The sequence below is a fragment of the Setaria italica genome, chromosome III (genome assembly GCF_000263155.2).
Source record: "Setaria italica strain Yugu1 chromosome III, Setaria_italica_v2.0, whole genome shotgun sequence".
In the NCBI taxonomy this organism is placed as follows: domain Eukaryota; kingdom Viridiplantae; phylum Streptophyta; class Magnoliopsida; order Poales; family Poaceae; genus Setaria; species Setaria italica.
Window position 1 is genome coordinate 24,035,087 of NC_028452.1, and position 15,539 is coordinate 24,050,625.

A 15,539-nucleotide genomic window follows, 5' to 3' on the forward strand; every position below is an offset into this window, starting at 1 on the left:
GTGGCAGTGGCAGCAGCAGCGGCGTAGCAGGGCGAGCGAGCCGAGGAGAGGCGGATTGCGGGCGGTGGCGGCGATGCAGAGCGAGCGACGATGAGTAGGCGAGCGAGCGGAAGATCGGAGGGCGGAGCGTGAAGCGCGGGGCTGGCGGAGGCGCAGCGGACGGCGCGCGCGGTGGCTTCCGAAGTGTTCCATCGGAGGGCGGAGCGTGAAGTGCGGAGGACGCAGGGTGCTAGCGGACGGGTGAACCGAGTGGAGGATAGGGGACGTACCATGTTTTTTCACCTCTTTGGTTTTTTTAAGTAGAACTAGCAAATATGCCCGTGCGTTGCAACTGGAGAAAGAAAATTATGGCACAGCGGTAACTCAATAAATATGTACAAAACTCAGATGATAAATTATATTTTATACTCCACATGAATTATTTATCTTTACCTATTATTAAAGCAAGTAACGCCTCTCCTTAAACCCCCTCTCTTTCCTCCTTTTCAATCCGACACCCAGACTATTCATAATAATGGACTGCAGGTTGATTACACAAAACATCAGGGTTTTTTTTGCAAAATAACCACGACGTACGAAAATCCGGGCAGAGAAAGATTATTTAGAATTTGCACATGTTGTTAGCATTTGCCGCTCTAAATAATCTTTCCAGGTATCCAGATTTCTACATTCTCCAATTCCAAGCACTTAATGGTCACATCGCTTACAAAAGGGCGATTGACCACTATAGGTTCATCCTATAACAGTACAGTGAGACGATTTCCAAAGTATTCTATATAAAAACTTGAAAAAGCCTTTTCAGATTCTGTAAGTCAAATCTAGCAAACCATAAGTGCAGGGGAGTGACATGACAGACATCAAGGGTAAATATAACTACAAGCAACAAATCTGATTGCATTTCGCAATCCTGCACTTGAGTCCTGACCAATCCAACATATATCATTTGAGCGTACTTCCTCCGGTTGGAAGAACCTAACAAGCAACAAGCTTGTAATTGTTCAGTTCACTGGGTCGCAAAATTTTGGCTAATGTCAAGCTAGATTCAACCTCGATGAAATGCAATGACATTCATATGCACAGATGCAGTTGAAACGGGAAAACTGAAACGAATATAGCCAAAGATGTAATTAACATTAAACAGAAACATAGCAGCAGCAACATGACAAATAGGCATAAGTTAGCACCTAAGCACATAAAGCATAACCTTTTTGGGTGGATAACAAGTAGCGTTCATAACTCCTTGATCTAGGTTTAGTTGGGATCAAGGACATCATATCCTTCGCCACAAAAGTAGAACAACGAACCATATATCCATAACATTAGACCAAGACTATTCTAGGCAACTGGAAGACTTAGGTCCCCTTTTTGAGCAACATACTCACCGAACCACAGATTCCAGAATCCAGCAGTTCGTCAAATTCAACCTAATCAGTATGAACCCTCCAGTGCATCAAGCACCATCCGCATTGTCTCCTTCATCAGGTCCATCCGATGCAGCTGCTGCCTTATCTCTGACATTCTGAACTTCCGCAGCTTCTCCTCCATAGCTTGTAGCTTGTGCCTTTGACTTCTCAAGTACACCAAATGCCTTTCTGAATATTGGTCCGCTCGGGTGCTCCTTCGATAGCTCCGCAACAGCCTCCCACAGGTAAGGGTACATTTGTTTTCCCTTCTCAGCATCATCTCTCCCACTACCATTGCCATGGCTAGCCCTACCCACAGCCGCAAGTGCATTGCCATTGCCATTTTCAAATCTAAATGCCTTTGGTTTCTTGCTCGGCCGTTCATGGTGCTCCCACCCATTCTCCATAGCATCATCACTCTCTTCAATCTCCTGCTCCTCATTGCTCTCCGCATCTCCAGTATCCTCATATGCATGAGATCCTCCTAAGATATCACCACTCTTAAATCCCCATACTTTCTTGCTAAGTTCATAGACATCATGCTCATGCTGCGTTGGCAAGTCAGGATCCCGTCCATTCCTTGCACGGGTGAACAGCAACTTGTACTTATGCTTCAGGCGCCTAACCTTATCACTAAGCTGGGTAGTGGACGCATTAGCAGTGAGCTGACCACTAATCTGGCTGTGTACCTTGCCTGTGTCCTGAATCGACGCCGGGAGCTGGCCTTTCTTGGCACGGTACTCAACGAGGGCACTCAGTATGGTGATCTCGTCTTCAGGGCTCCAAACCCGGGAAGGGCGCTTCTGATGCTCCGGGGAGGCCCGCCGGGAGCTGTGGCGGCGCTTGGAGCGGCGCTGGGAGGACCCGGCGGGGGTGCGGCGGGGCGCCTCCATCGGGCGCGTGCTGACGGGCTTGATGTTGGAGGTCTCGATGCGGGAGGAACGACGCGCGCGGGGCAACGACGAGGCGTCGCCCGCGCCGGCGCCGTCGTCCTCGGAGCCGGCGGCCGCCGCGGAGTTGTCGGAGTCGGAGTCGGAGTGGAGGCGGGGGGTGCGCTCGCGGTTGCGCCTCGGGGACGGCACGCGGCCGCCGGCGTCGGCGTCCGAGTCGAAGTGGAAGCTGGGGGAGCGCTTGCGGCGGCGCCTCGGGGATGGGGCGCGGCCGCCGGCGCTAGCGTCGGCGTCCGCATCGGAGTCGAGGCGGTCGCGGGGGGCACCCTTGCGGTCCCTGCGCCTAGGGGACGAGACGCGGCCGCGGCCGCCGCCTGCATCGGCATCGGAGTCGGATGCGGCCGCAAAGTCGGCCCCCGCGGAGGTGGGGGTGGAGGAGAGCGCGGCGGCGTTGGGGCGGAGGTTGGGGGGAGGGGTCTTGGAGCGGGATCGGGATCGGGACCGGGACGGCGAGCGGGAGGGGATCGGGGACGGGGAGTTGCGGCGGCGGCGGCGGCGGCTGTAGCGGACGTCGCCCGCCCCGCCGTCGGAGGCGTCGGAGTGCGTGGACAGCCGGCAGCCCCTCCTCTTCCTGCCTTCAATGGACTGCGGGTTGATTACACAAAACATCAGGGTTTTTTTTGCAAAATGACCACGACGTACGAAAATCCGGGCAGAGGCGTTACTTGCTTTAATAATAGGTAAAGATAGAAGATAGATAGAAAGAGAGACAAGATTGGTTTTTTTAAGTAGAGAGATAAAGAGAAGAGAAGAGAGATTAGGAGAACGTGAGAGAAGAGAGATTAGGAGAATGTGACTCCTATCTTAGCTCGCTACGATTGCATGTGTATGTATAGGCTAAAATAGTCGGATAGTACAAGGTACAATACTTTAGTTTGAATTCCCAAGTCGTTGTGTATATATCTACTAGTAGAAATGCTTGTGTATTGTTCCGGGTCTTTACACGTTCTCAGGTTATTTTTCTCTTGTTTCATGTATGGTCGCTTAGCATCTATTGATGTTGTCGCTTCCATGCTACCACCCGTGCTTTAGCCAAAGTCTACGCGGATAGCGGTCTGTATGATGGTGAAGAGCCGCATGAGAGGGTGGAATTTCAAACCCCTGTGTGTGTTGCAGTCGCATTGGATTTCTACGCATCTTATTTGACTACGATCTGATGGCCTGTGGAAAACTCATTAGTGCCGAACTAAGCAATGATTTTTTGGTTGCAGCAAGAGTTTGTGTAAACCGAGATAGAGGTGTGTATGAAAATACATGAACTCATCAAGAGCCCACGTGTAGATCTGTGATCGATTTTCAAATCTGAGATTTTGCAGGTTGCTTCAAAGAGTGCCAGAACACATCAATTACCTTGATTTTGCAGGCTTAGGGAGAGTGTGCGTTCCACATTCCATAGCTGATGTGTATGAGTACATGATAAATGGTAATTGTATGGAACATGTCATTGATGAGTATGAAAATGTCTACAGTTGTGGAGTAGACCTTTATTAGGTCCGTAGTGTTAAGATGGCGAGTATGAAATAAGGAAGGAATTTTTTTATTTTTTCTAAGGGCTGCTTTGCATATTATTTTAACGATTTATATCCCCACATTAAATAATCATACATGCACACCAAGATAATTTACATACGGTGAGTTCATCAATTCATGATATGGTAATTTACATACACCAAGGAAAATATGGATATAGTATCTGATAACATTGCATGCAAGGAATTGAAAAAGACATGATGCGCATATTATGCATCTTATTTTTCATCATCAGATCTGTCGAGGTTGATTGGAGACTCAGCGGTGTCTCCAGGCTTGTTGCGTGGTTTCTCTCTTGCACCGAACACACGATCGCATCCGAAGAAGCCAGCAGGAGTGTCGGGGATGCTGTCATTGTTGGTTGATGCGTCGACGGTGTCCCAAGCAGATGCACTCGAGCAAGTCTTGATTCTTTTGCGTGGTCGGTGCTTGTAGTCCTCGATGTCATCAGCTTCATATCCCTCGCCTTACCCTTCATCTATATCTATCTAACCTTCTTCGTCTAGTGTGATGGAGGGGTCCATCTCCATCAGGGCAAGAGCCGCACTGATGTCACTATTGGTCTCCAATGGGGGCTTTTCCTCCCATTCATCAGCCGTCCATAGAGGTGACGATGGTGGAATAGAGTCACTTCGGTTGTCATCGGTGCTGACCTATTCGCTGGGAAGCAAATGTTCTTCCTCCTCGGAAGATGGTTCTGATGGCTAGCAGAGGTTGTTCCGCATGGCGGCTGTGGTGTTGTGTGTCAATTCTGTGGGCAAACAAAGGTTGCAAGATTCAGATCCTAGCTAATGGAGAGCGCAAAAAAGGGATGAAGTGCATTGTGAAGTTGCTGAGTTACCTTGATCGAAGGCGTCCTTGCCAGACAGCGCTGCTTGTGCGTATCCTCCGTAGATCCGCGCTACAATGTGGAAAGGGGAATCAACAACGGCTTCTAGGAGGTGAATGGTCGGTCTCCTCCTATACTGGGGTTATCTTGATTGTTGAACAATCTAGGACATATAACGGGCCAGGCCATCGACATGGGCCATAATAATATTTTACCTTTTAAGTTTGTAATGGTTATAATGGGCTGCCATTTATGTGTCTAAGTCTGTGGGTTAAACGATGGCCCATGGTTCATTGTAAGGTAGTTATTATATACATGGAATGGATCGCGGTGTGTGTGGTGAAATGAATCGACATCCATTCATCTTCTTGCACAGCGCCCCCACTGAATGTGTTCACACCTTCCTTTTTCCTTTCATACTATCCTTAGTTTTGTATTTACAACCCAATACCCCAATCACACAGATAACCAGCCTAATTTGTGGAGATGCGTTTGGAAACATACAATAAATATAGTAGGGAGGGTAAATGGTTGATTCATTATTTAGATAAGATCACACAGCCAGCATTGCAGTGGCAGTTTTATTTATTATATCGATTAAGATCTAATTGATTATGGATGTAAATTGTGTTTTAAATTAACGTGTAGACCAGTATTATTATATATAGCGGATGAATCAATCATTCAAAATCACTTGTGAACTTAAATTATCCTTTAAATCAATCATCAAGCATTACAATGGAGTGAAGAACGAGCAAAGTAACAAGAAAATCTATACTATAAATATAAACTAATTGTTTCCTCGCATGAGTAGAAGGACCGAACCACATTGGGGTGCGAATGGTCCATCCTTGGAGCAAACATGCCTTCTCATCAACTAGAAAACCTTGATTAGTAATGGAGACTTGCCCTTCTGTATCCAAACTGCATATGCCAACAGCAAAGTTCCTCACATAGGCCACATAGATGCTATTACCCTTCAAGTCAGTTGAAGTGACAAAAAAGGGGTAGTTTAGCCCAAGGAATAATGATCGGTCCTTCCTAATGGATGAAATCCTTCTCCATGTCACATCTGCATCATCAAATTCAAACATGGAAATGCTATCGGCCAGTTGCTCAAACCTGTCATGTTCATTCCACACCATTCTGCTCGCTTTGTTATTGTGTCCAAAATCATGACCAGACAGGCATGCCAGGATTAGCTGATTAGAAGGGGAGATGGCAAGGTATAACACACGTTCAAGTTCCTCCTCACTTGGAGTAGTTTTCGGCATTGGCAGCTGCACTGGTGTCAAGTCCATACCACTCATGTCTGATGCAAATATGTCACCATCCTCTTCAACAGCAATCACCAATCCATGGTTAACTATGACATCCAAGAAAACCTCTAGATAATAATTGTAGGTGTTGTCATTGTGGTCAGTTGGATTCTTCAACACCCTCCAAACATGTTAACCTTGTGCTGTGTGTGTCAATAATCCATTGGAGAAAAGTGTGATGGCCTCATAGCCATCCGCATGGGATGGCATCTGGGAAAGGACGACGCGCCGGACATCATGTGAAAATGGAGAAAATATTACAGTAAGTTCCCTGTATGATGGTAGTTCTATACCGGACAGATTATTACCAAAGGATGGTAGTGGAACCTTAGTTCTGGTTATTGTGTTTAGGAGCTCCAAGTCGAGGCTTGTATTTGTAGTAACTAGCCAATCACCCTTGCCACCTAACCAGATCCTATGTTGCAACACCTCATTCACACAGCAAAAGGACAATGCATTGGAGACATCATGTAAACCAAACTTGCCTGTTTTTAAATCGTCCTCAATCCCCCAGCCATCTTGATTTGGTTGAGATGTGCCCATTATGCACTCCCTGACTTCAGAACAGTAGCTCTGAGGGTCTTGCAAACCAACTGCAATGACTTGCAGGTCGAAGAGAAGCTCATGACGTCCAACACGTCAATGCGACTGATGATCCCACCACATATCTTGGTAGGCAGCTCGCACCATTGGACAATTGGCATTGCAAGCACGATGGAGGACGGCATGATAGAGTTCTTGAAGGTGGTGCCAAGGCAGAGATGGCAGAGAAGTACTTTCTTTGGGCTAGGAGAACTAGGAGAATACACAAGTAGATAGCGCTGGCAAGTACTCAAATAAATGTGTGTACGCACCTTGAAAAAAAAAAGGAAACATGGCGCTGATTTGTCGGGTGGGAGATTCAATCATCCTTTCCTAATTCGAGGTGCGCATCCTTGATATATGGCAAAGAATGTGGCAGCCAGTCCTGATGTATGGCAAAGTTTCAGTGATAGGTATCGGCGATTATTCTCTTCTACCCCCACAATTTTTTCCCCTGATTATGATTATCAAGTTTCTGTACTTCACATTTCCTAGTATAGTCTTTAATTCATCCTTGGTAATTTATCTCCGTTATAATTGCTCCGCTTGACCTCCGGTATATCCAATTTTGTTATTCCTTTCCTTCTATAAAGCAGACACAACTTGCCTATATATTCCCAGACGTGTACGTGCAGTTTGCTCTTTGACGTCTCCTATTAGCGCATCTCACAAATGGAGGTTCATGTTCCTTTACTCTCCAAATGCCGCAAAATTTTATCACTTTAAGTTGATGATGAAAACTTCTAGTGATTGTGATTTTGTTTATGTTATAGGATTTCCTGATTTTCACTATTATAATATAATGCAGGGATACGTTGCTACATCAGATGATAACGATGTTCCTTCCGAGCAGGACACGGGGTTAGGTGAAGGAGTCTTGGCAATGGGGATTTAGAAGAAACCACCATCGACGTGTTCAAGTCAGATGGGTCTACTATCACCCAATGCCTGGTACATATATACTCCATCCATATCTATACTTATATGCTGTTGTGATTACTCGGTAGGTTTTATACGTATTTCATCTCGATTTCTGCTCCCATGGATGCAGGTAGAGACGGTGACATCACATGCTAGCACTGTTTCTTGCCTACAGGGCAGTGACTCAAGTGTTGGCATTGTTCCCGATGAAGAAAAGCAAGAAAACACTCTCAACCTTGTTGCACCAGATTGTAATTACATTGTTGCCGATGAAGAAAAACATGAAACTATACTCGACGTGGTCCCATCAGATGGATCCACTATCATCCAAAGCCAGGTACAATGCCATTTCAGTTTTAGTCTTTAATGTGATAATGTGATTGTTCAGTGGTTGCTATACTTTATGATGGATGTGATTTTGTTTGCCATGTTGTTGGGAGAGATTGAGACATTAGATGATGATGTGGTGCCCTGCGGAGATGACACGGTTGATGCAAAGGACATTGTTAGCCGCGGGAATCTAGAGATCACCATATGCGTGGATGCATCAGATGCCATCACTAGCAACGAAGAGATCAAAGCTGAAGATGACGTGCTGGAGTCTGAAGATGCTAATAACCTTCTGGACCTCATTAATAGAGTTAATACGTTGGAGAATGCTGTTGACCTGGAATTGGAAGATCCCAAAGTATCCCATCATAACAAACCAAAGAAGGTCCACGTGAAGGAAGTGCAACCCCAAGATACTTGTTATGTGACTATTTTAAATAAAAATTTCTTTTGTATTTCATCTCACTGTTGCGTGTTTCCTTTTCCATCTAATACAGATTATACATGTGACGAGGAAGATGAATCCATTATTAAATTAATTGGTGTCTGCCGAGAAGAGCATGTTGTAGTGAGGGTGGATGACATTTTTGTTAATTTCAAAACCTTCAAATGCCGTCTAAGACGTAATGCTTATGTGAATGGAGACGTGAGTACTTTATACATGTATAATTTCTTTGATGCACACTTTCATCTACTATATAATATACAATACTTATAAACAATAGATGTATTTATATTGCAGGTTATAAACGCCTACATAAACCTAATCAGGGCTGAAAAACATCTGCTGTGCAGGGCATAATCAACGATTTACCTAGAGAATACTTTGATTGTTGGTCTTCTCCAACGTGATGGTAAGAACAAGGAAAAATATCAAGCCAAATATTAAAGAGGACTCCATCGTTGAAAGGGTGATGAAATACGTGGCAGATGACTTGGTAATTTTTTACTGTACATTTTTCGAAATATGTGGCACATGACTTGGTAAGTTTTTACTGTACATTTTTTCAAAGGTGTGTTTGGTGCTCGTATACTTTTTACATGTGACATGTCATGCGAGCTATTTGATTGCATCAGGTGTTTCTTCCAATTAATATCGAAGAAATGCATTGGTACCTTGCCGTGGTTAACCGCAAAAGACGTGAAATACAAGTCCTTGACTCGTTGGGACCATTGAACTGTGATGACCTAGGTCATGTTGTAAGTATTAAATTCTACTGGCACTTTAATAAAGTGCATTTATAAGATATCTTATCGTTTCTTTGAAATCACAGTTGGACAGCCTGCAGTTACAAATTATAAGATATATACTACTGCGCAGAGCGACATCACAAACTTTAGATTGAAGCTCGCTGCCATTCTTTGTGATTCAACACTTAACACTACAAAGGAATTACCGGATGACGGCATCACAGATGACTACACATTTGACACCACTGAATTTGTCACTGAAAATCAAAAACAGCTGTCCCAACTAATGTGATTTAGGTACAAAGATACAGCTGTAGCAATTTGCGACTATGTCCTGTCCATCAAAGATGCAGATGCTTTAGTGCAAGTCTCACATATATAAATGACTTCGTCATTAATTTGTACAAGTGTCAATTAATTATAGCTGTTTCTACAAGTCATGCAAACATTGTCCTATCATGCAAACATTGTCTTTTAACATGAAAGAATGGGTTCGGAGTTCAGACCCTTATCCTATAAGCTTAAGTTTGAAAAACCTCCAAGACATACTTGATGTCAATAGATCTATGCACGTTGATGTGTTCAACCCAGCTGTGCACATGCTTGCATGTGATATGGCAACAGTGCTGAGAGAACCAAAGACTCACTTTTTGGACTTGACGTTTTCCGTAAGTTATCTTCTAATAAAAATATTGATTTGCATGCTCATATTATTTGTTTGATATTGTTTTGTTTATAATTCTGCCTCTCTGCAGTACATTGTGGTTACAGACACCATCCTCATCATCGTGTCAAGCATGATCCTATGTCGCTTGCAAAGTTCTTTGATGATTGGCCTCAAAGTGGAGTTTCGTTTTCCGAATGTCGGCTAGTAAGTTGAACTCAACCTGTGTATCAGCTAACATTGAATGGAACACATTTTAACACCTACCAATGTAGGTTGTGGTGCCTTACTATGCATGCGGAAATTTCGACATGTTTGTATTGGACAAATATGCTAGAATGATAGCTATAATTGACCCTTCTCCAGTTTATCATAATCCTATGTATAATCATCCATCCTACTACTATCTTCCTAGAATACAGAAGATTGCTAGAATGTATGATCGTGCCATGAAATATATCCATCTTGGAATGATGACATTTACGATTGGAACCATATATATCTGTGCCTTGTTCCCGTGATATTTGATAGGTAACAATGCAACTTTACCTCATAAGATGAATAAATTATTTTTTAAAGAAGTTTAAATTTAAATGTTTCTCTTAACTTGCCTAGCTGCTCAGCCAATTGCCCGCTGCCACGTTGGGAGCATAGTTCACTTTCAGCGCCACGCAAATGTTTGCACGATGGTGGTAAGACATGCCTCTTGCGCAACATAGTCTTTGGTTCGATTCCTAGTAGCCCAACTTTTTCCCGCCACATTTTTTTTATTTTTCCACCAGGGCACTTATGCTATATCAAGAGAATAAAGCACTACAAGTCCACAAACATACTATAGTGTCCTATTTTAAAGGTAGTATATAGGTTCATACCCCAGGTCTCAGATTCGATTCCGCTTGTGCCACCTTTCCATGCCACATTTTTTTAATTCCACGAGAGCATTTTTACTAAATAATAAATCTCACAACGCTTAAGCAATTAGTAACATCAAAGTGTCTCAATGGTAGCGCACGCACACTAGAATGGTGTTAGTCCCAGGTTTGATTCTTTGTGCCGTCCGGCAAGCTTCCCTTTTTTATTTTTTTCCAGATAATTAATATATTGTGTTCCATTTTTTATATTTACTTTATTTTTTTCAGATAATTAATATATTGTGGCTCCAATTTTTTTATATTTTATCAATAATTTATATATTGTGGACCACCGCAGGTCCAGGTTGCTACACGTGGCAGCCACCGGTTCTATGACCAATTGTTGGCATCACAAATAAGAGATGCTGGTAGCACACCGTTTTGTGATGATATGAGATGTTGTTTTATGATGCTTGTTTTACTTTTATCATAGATCCGTAGCGGCTGAGGCCTGGCGTCATTGAACTATGACGAACTTGGAATTTTCATCATAGATGTGGTCTGTTCAATGATGAAGTTTTAAAACGTCACGCTCAAACGTCATGTAAGCAACTATTTCTAGTAGTGGGGGTAGGACGCGGCTAAGAGAGGAACGTGCTAGAGTGTTAGGGATAGAAATGACATAGCTGTTTGATGTTCCATGCGTTGGTGAGGACGTTGCCCTCTGCGTCGTGCAGGACTTGGGTGATGGCGTACGGCCCATCCCAGGTGGCGTTAGCTTGTGCTTGCCTTTGGTGGTTTGCACTCTCCGTAGGACCAAATCGCCTACCATGAACGGCCGTTCGCGAACGCACCATTCATGGTAGCGATGAAGGGTTTGCTGGTACTTGGCTGACCGGAGGCGGCATCGTGTGCCTCATTGAGCTGATCGACTGCGTCCTGCATCGCCTCCTCGGTTCGAGCCTCATCGAAGGCTCTAACTCGGGGCGCGCCGTAGTCAAGGTTGGTGGGGAGCACAACTTCCATGCCATACACCATGAAGAAGGGGTTGAAGCCCGTTGATCAGTTGGGGTGGTCCTTAAGCTCCAGAGCATCACTGGGACTTCGCCAGCATAGCGCCCCGCGAACTTGTTGAGCCGATCAAAAATTCGCGGCTTCAGGCCCTCTAGGACCATACCTGTTGGCCCACTTGACCTGCCCGTTGGCGCGTGGGTGTGCGACCGATGCCCAGTCCACATGGATGTGGTAGTCATCACAGAAGCGGGTGAACTTCTTCCTTGTGAACTGGGTGCCGTTGTCTGTGATGATCGAGTTTGGCACCCCAAACCTGTATACAATGTTGAGAAAGAACTCGAACGCCTGCGCAGATGTCACTTTGATGATGGGTTTCACCTCAATCCATTTTGTGAACTTGTTGATAGTGAAAAGCAGATGCGTGTAGCCACCCGGCACCCTTTTGAAGGGTCCGACCAGATCTAATACCCAGACCGCAAACGGCCAAGTGATGGGGATCATCTGGAGCTCTTGGGTGGGCAGGTGAGTCTACCGAGCATAAAATTGGCACCCCTCACAGGTACACACTATATGCTCTGCGTTGCCGACCACAGTGGGCTAGTAAAAACCATGTCGGAAGGCCTTTCCTACAAGACGACATGATGTCCACAGATTCCCGAGTGGATTTTCTGCAAAAGCTGCTTCCCCTATTCGTGGGGGATGCATTTCTGCAAGACTCCTGTAGGGCTTCGTTTGTAGATCTCATCCCCTATGACTATGAAGGACTTGGATCAGTGGGTGATGCGCAGTGCCTCTGCCTGATCATCGGGGAGCTTGCCATGGAGTAGACAATCCATGATCGGGGTAGTCTAGTTGATGAGGACATCAACACCAATGATACATCTACGCCTACACAAATACTAATTATTTCTAGTCCTATTACTCATGCTCATGCTCATCAACTTAATCAACAGGTGAGTTCATTCTTGAGTTCATGTTCATCATGTTTAGATTCGGACTGTAGAACAACACAACCTTATGACGGTCACCATGGTCGCATATAGATTTGGATTGGGGCGTTCAAGTACTTCGTGGAAAGATTATGAATTCCTCTTTCCAACAAATACAGCCTCAAGTCTATATCTGCTCGGAGTTGTCCACAATTGTTCATTTATTGCAGATACCTGTTCTTCTCATGGTGTTGCGTCACCTTATTTTGGCCCAACAGGCCGTGTATCAAGTTGGGTCCATTAGGGACGTGTCCTAGGGTTGGAGTATGACCCCAGCACCCCTGTGGTCGACCTCCAACCATCTTATACCCCTTAGCCGACACCAGGAACACTTGGGTTTTGTTTATATCAAGTTTAGCTCTCGCTACTTGCTTGTAAGCGTGCGTGCTGGATTAGCCGCCTGTCTTCCTATCTTCGAAACCCCTCCATAATTGAGATTGAATTTGAAACCTTCATTTATATCTAGTAATTCAGTACTTGTTCTACTTATTCTTGCTAGTTCTTCGATTGCTTGTAGGACAAGTGCTCTAGTGGCTCGGTGTCGCGCTCCACAAGATCATGACAGCCATTGGAGGTGGTGTATCGGTTGCTAAGGCGCAGTGCCTTTGGAAGGCTATAGTCGGACTGTGAATGTCGTCTCTATCCACCAATCGAGTTATCCCACGCCATCTCATCAAAAGATCGGGAATCAACCCAACAGGTTCACATTAGTTGGTAATCAGAGCACGGTTTATTGATGAGAGACTTACAATCCTTCGCTATTTTATTTTTTTTTCCTATAGTCCAGAAAAGCTAAAAAAATAGTAGATTAGTTTACCCGCAATCCTATAACCCTTTGAGCCTTTACTAATACTTCTTTAGTTGGGCTTGTTGAGTTTTCAGTTGTTGGAGGTATGCCCTAGAGGCAATCATAGAGATGATGATATCCCATTTGTATCCATGATTTATATTGTGTTCCTTGAATATATATTAAAGGCTACTTGAATTGATTTGCAATTATGTGAATTGTATGTGAAACTCTTTACTTGTATGGTTATTCTAAAGTTGTCCCTAGTCGGAGTTCATGTGAGGACACACATGAATATTAGACTAGCACATGTATTAGTTGATGACTATGTTTCACAAGTCATTGACATGGAGATGTCAAACTAATAATGTAGGCACATGTAGAGACATGTGCTAGGACTGACCCAACATGAGAAGTAGTTCTCTCTTTACACAATGTGTAGGCTTTGTCCTTAGACTTGAGATTGTCGCATGTACTCAAGATGTGGATCGACTTACTTAGGGGCTATCAAACGCTACACCGTAACAGGGTAGTTAAAAAGGTAGTTTTCGGGTTTGTCAAGAAGCATGCTGTGAGGCATGGTGAATCAAGATGGGATTTGCCCCTCTCTGATTGAGAGTGATATCTCTGGGCCCCTCGAGTGATCGGATCCGGAAATGCATGGCCATGCTACGTACGGTTAAGAGTTAACCTACAAAGGGATTCCGAATCACAGGATCAAGAAAGAGCAGTCAGCTTGAAGCTAGATCAAATATCGTGAGGCAAAGGGAATAGCATGTACGTGATGTTGTGATGGTTCGTCTGATTTGATCTTCGTGTGCGTATAGGAGTTGGCACATCTTGCTAGAGGCCGCTACCGACTATTGGGCTAAGTAGGAGTATTTGGGCTATGTCTATATGTATCCGAACCTATAGGGTCACACACTTAAGGGGCTAGAAGCTCAATTCGGATGTGATCCGAATTGGATCAGGTTTAGAAGTACTAATGGGCCTTGGACCCATAGGCCCGTCAGGAACCTCTATAAATAGATGGATGGGGGCGCCCTAGGGTTTACACCTTTTGTAAAAAGCATATCCATCGTGCCTCCCACGCCCTCGCCCTGTTGCAACTCGCGGACCTAGCAGTCTGGCTTGCGACGCTTCCTCCCTGCACGTGTGGATACCTTGGAGGTGTTGCACTTGCAGCACTTGGACGAGCCGCCGACGAGCCACGACGAGCCAACGACGAGCCGCGGCACGAGGACGATCTTGCTGCACGTGGACGAGCTGCTGAGGAGCTGCTCGACGTCGATGTGATCGACTACGTGTTCGACTATGTTGATCAACTTTGCTGCCCCGACGTGATTCTACATCTTCCGCACCAGTGCATCGAGTGGTAATCCCGTGATCCATATACGACAGTTTTCCTAGTTTACGTGGTAGAGAAATTTTGTTTTGCGCTAGCGTAACCTATCTCGTATCCCAACAGTGGTATTAGAGCCATAGCTATTTTGTTATGGATTCGGGATGTTTGCATATGGAGATATGCGAGTTTTCAGTTTGATCTATGATCTGGTTTCGTGTTCTTGCTACAATGGTAGTGTAACGACATACTCCTATCGGTCGGATTTCCTCCATCGGAGTTAAGTGATACACGTAATGCCAATTGCAGCAAGCGAAGATCAATGTGATTGATCGAATCAAAACCCAAGTTCATACACTAGGCGCATGAGATGCACAATAGTAGATTGGATCTACTACCGGGTCGGAATTTTTGCCGTGTGCGTGTGCATCGGTAAAACAGCCGTAACTTTTCGGTACGATCTCGGATTGAGGCGAATTTTATATGAAAATTGATCTAAAGAAAAAGTTACACATAAAATCCAATGGCTTTGCCATTTTTGGAAAAATTATATTTCCCAAATTTGGCTTGGAAGATGGAGTTACGGGCCTCTGATGTTTGGAATGTCAGAACGCCTAACTCTGTTTTGCAGGATGCTATGATTTTGGGATTAGTATGGCTCCTTTGTGTATGTGATGCATGTGTGTAACTCATTCGTGACCTATGTATCGCGTGTACAGCAACACGGCTGGAGCCATATGTGTTGTCACCTTAATGTATTTAATGGTCTGCGTACCAATTTGTAATGATCCAAGCAACTATGTAATCTACATTACTAGCTATTAGGTGTAATAGCAT

The 15,539-nt window shown here is 44.6% G+C and overlaps 1 pseudogene; it reads right to left on the bottom strand.

Annotated features, from left to right (window-relative positions):
• Positions 1 to 1,110: 1,110 nt before the first annotated feature.
• Positions 1,111 to 2,944, bottom strand: LOC101762417 (annotated as a pseudogene).
• Between the last annotated feature and the right edge of the window lie 12,595 nt (positions 2,945 to 15,539).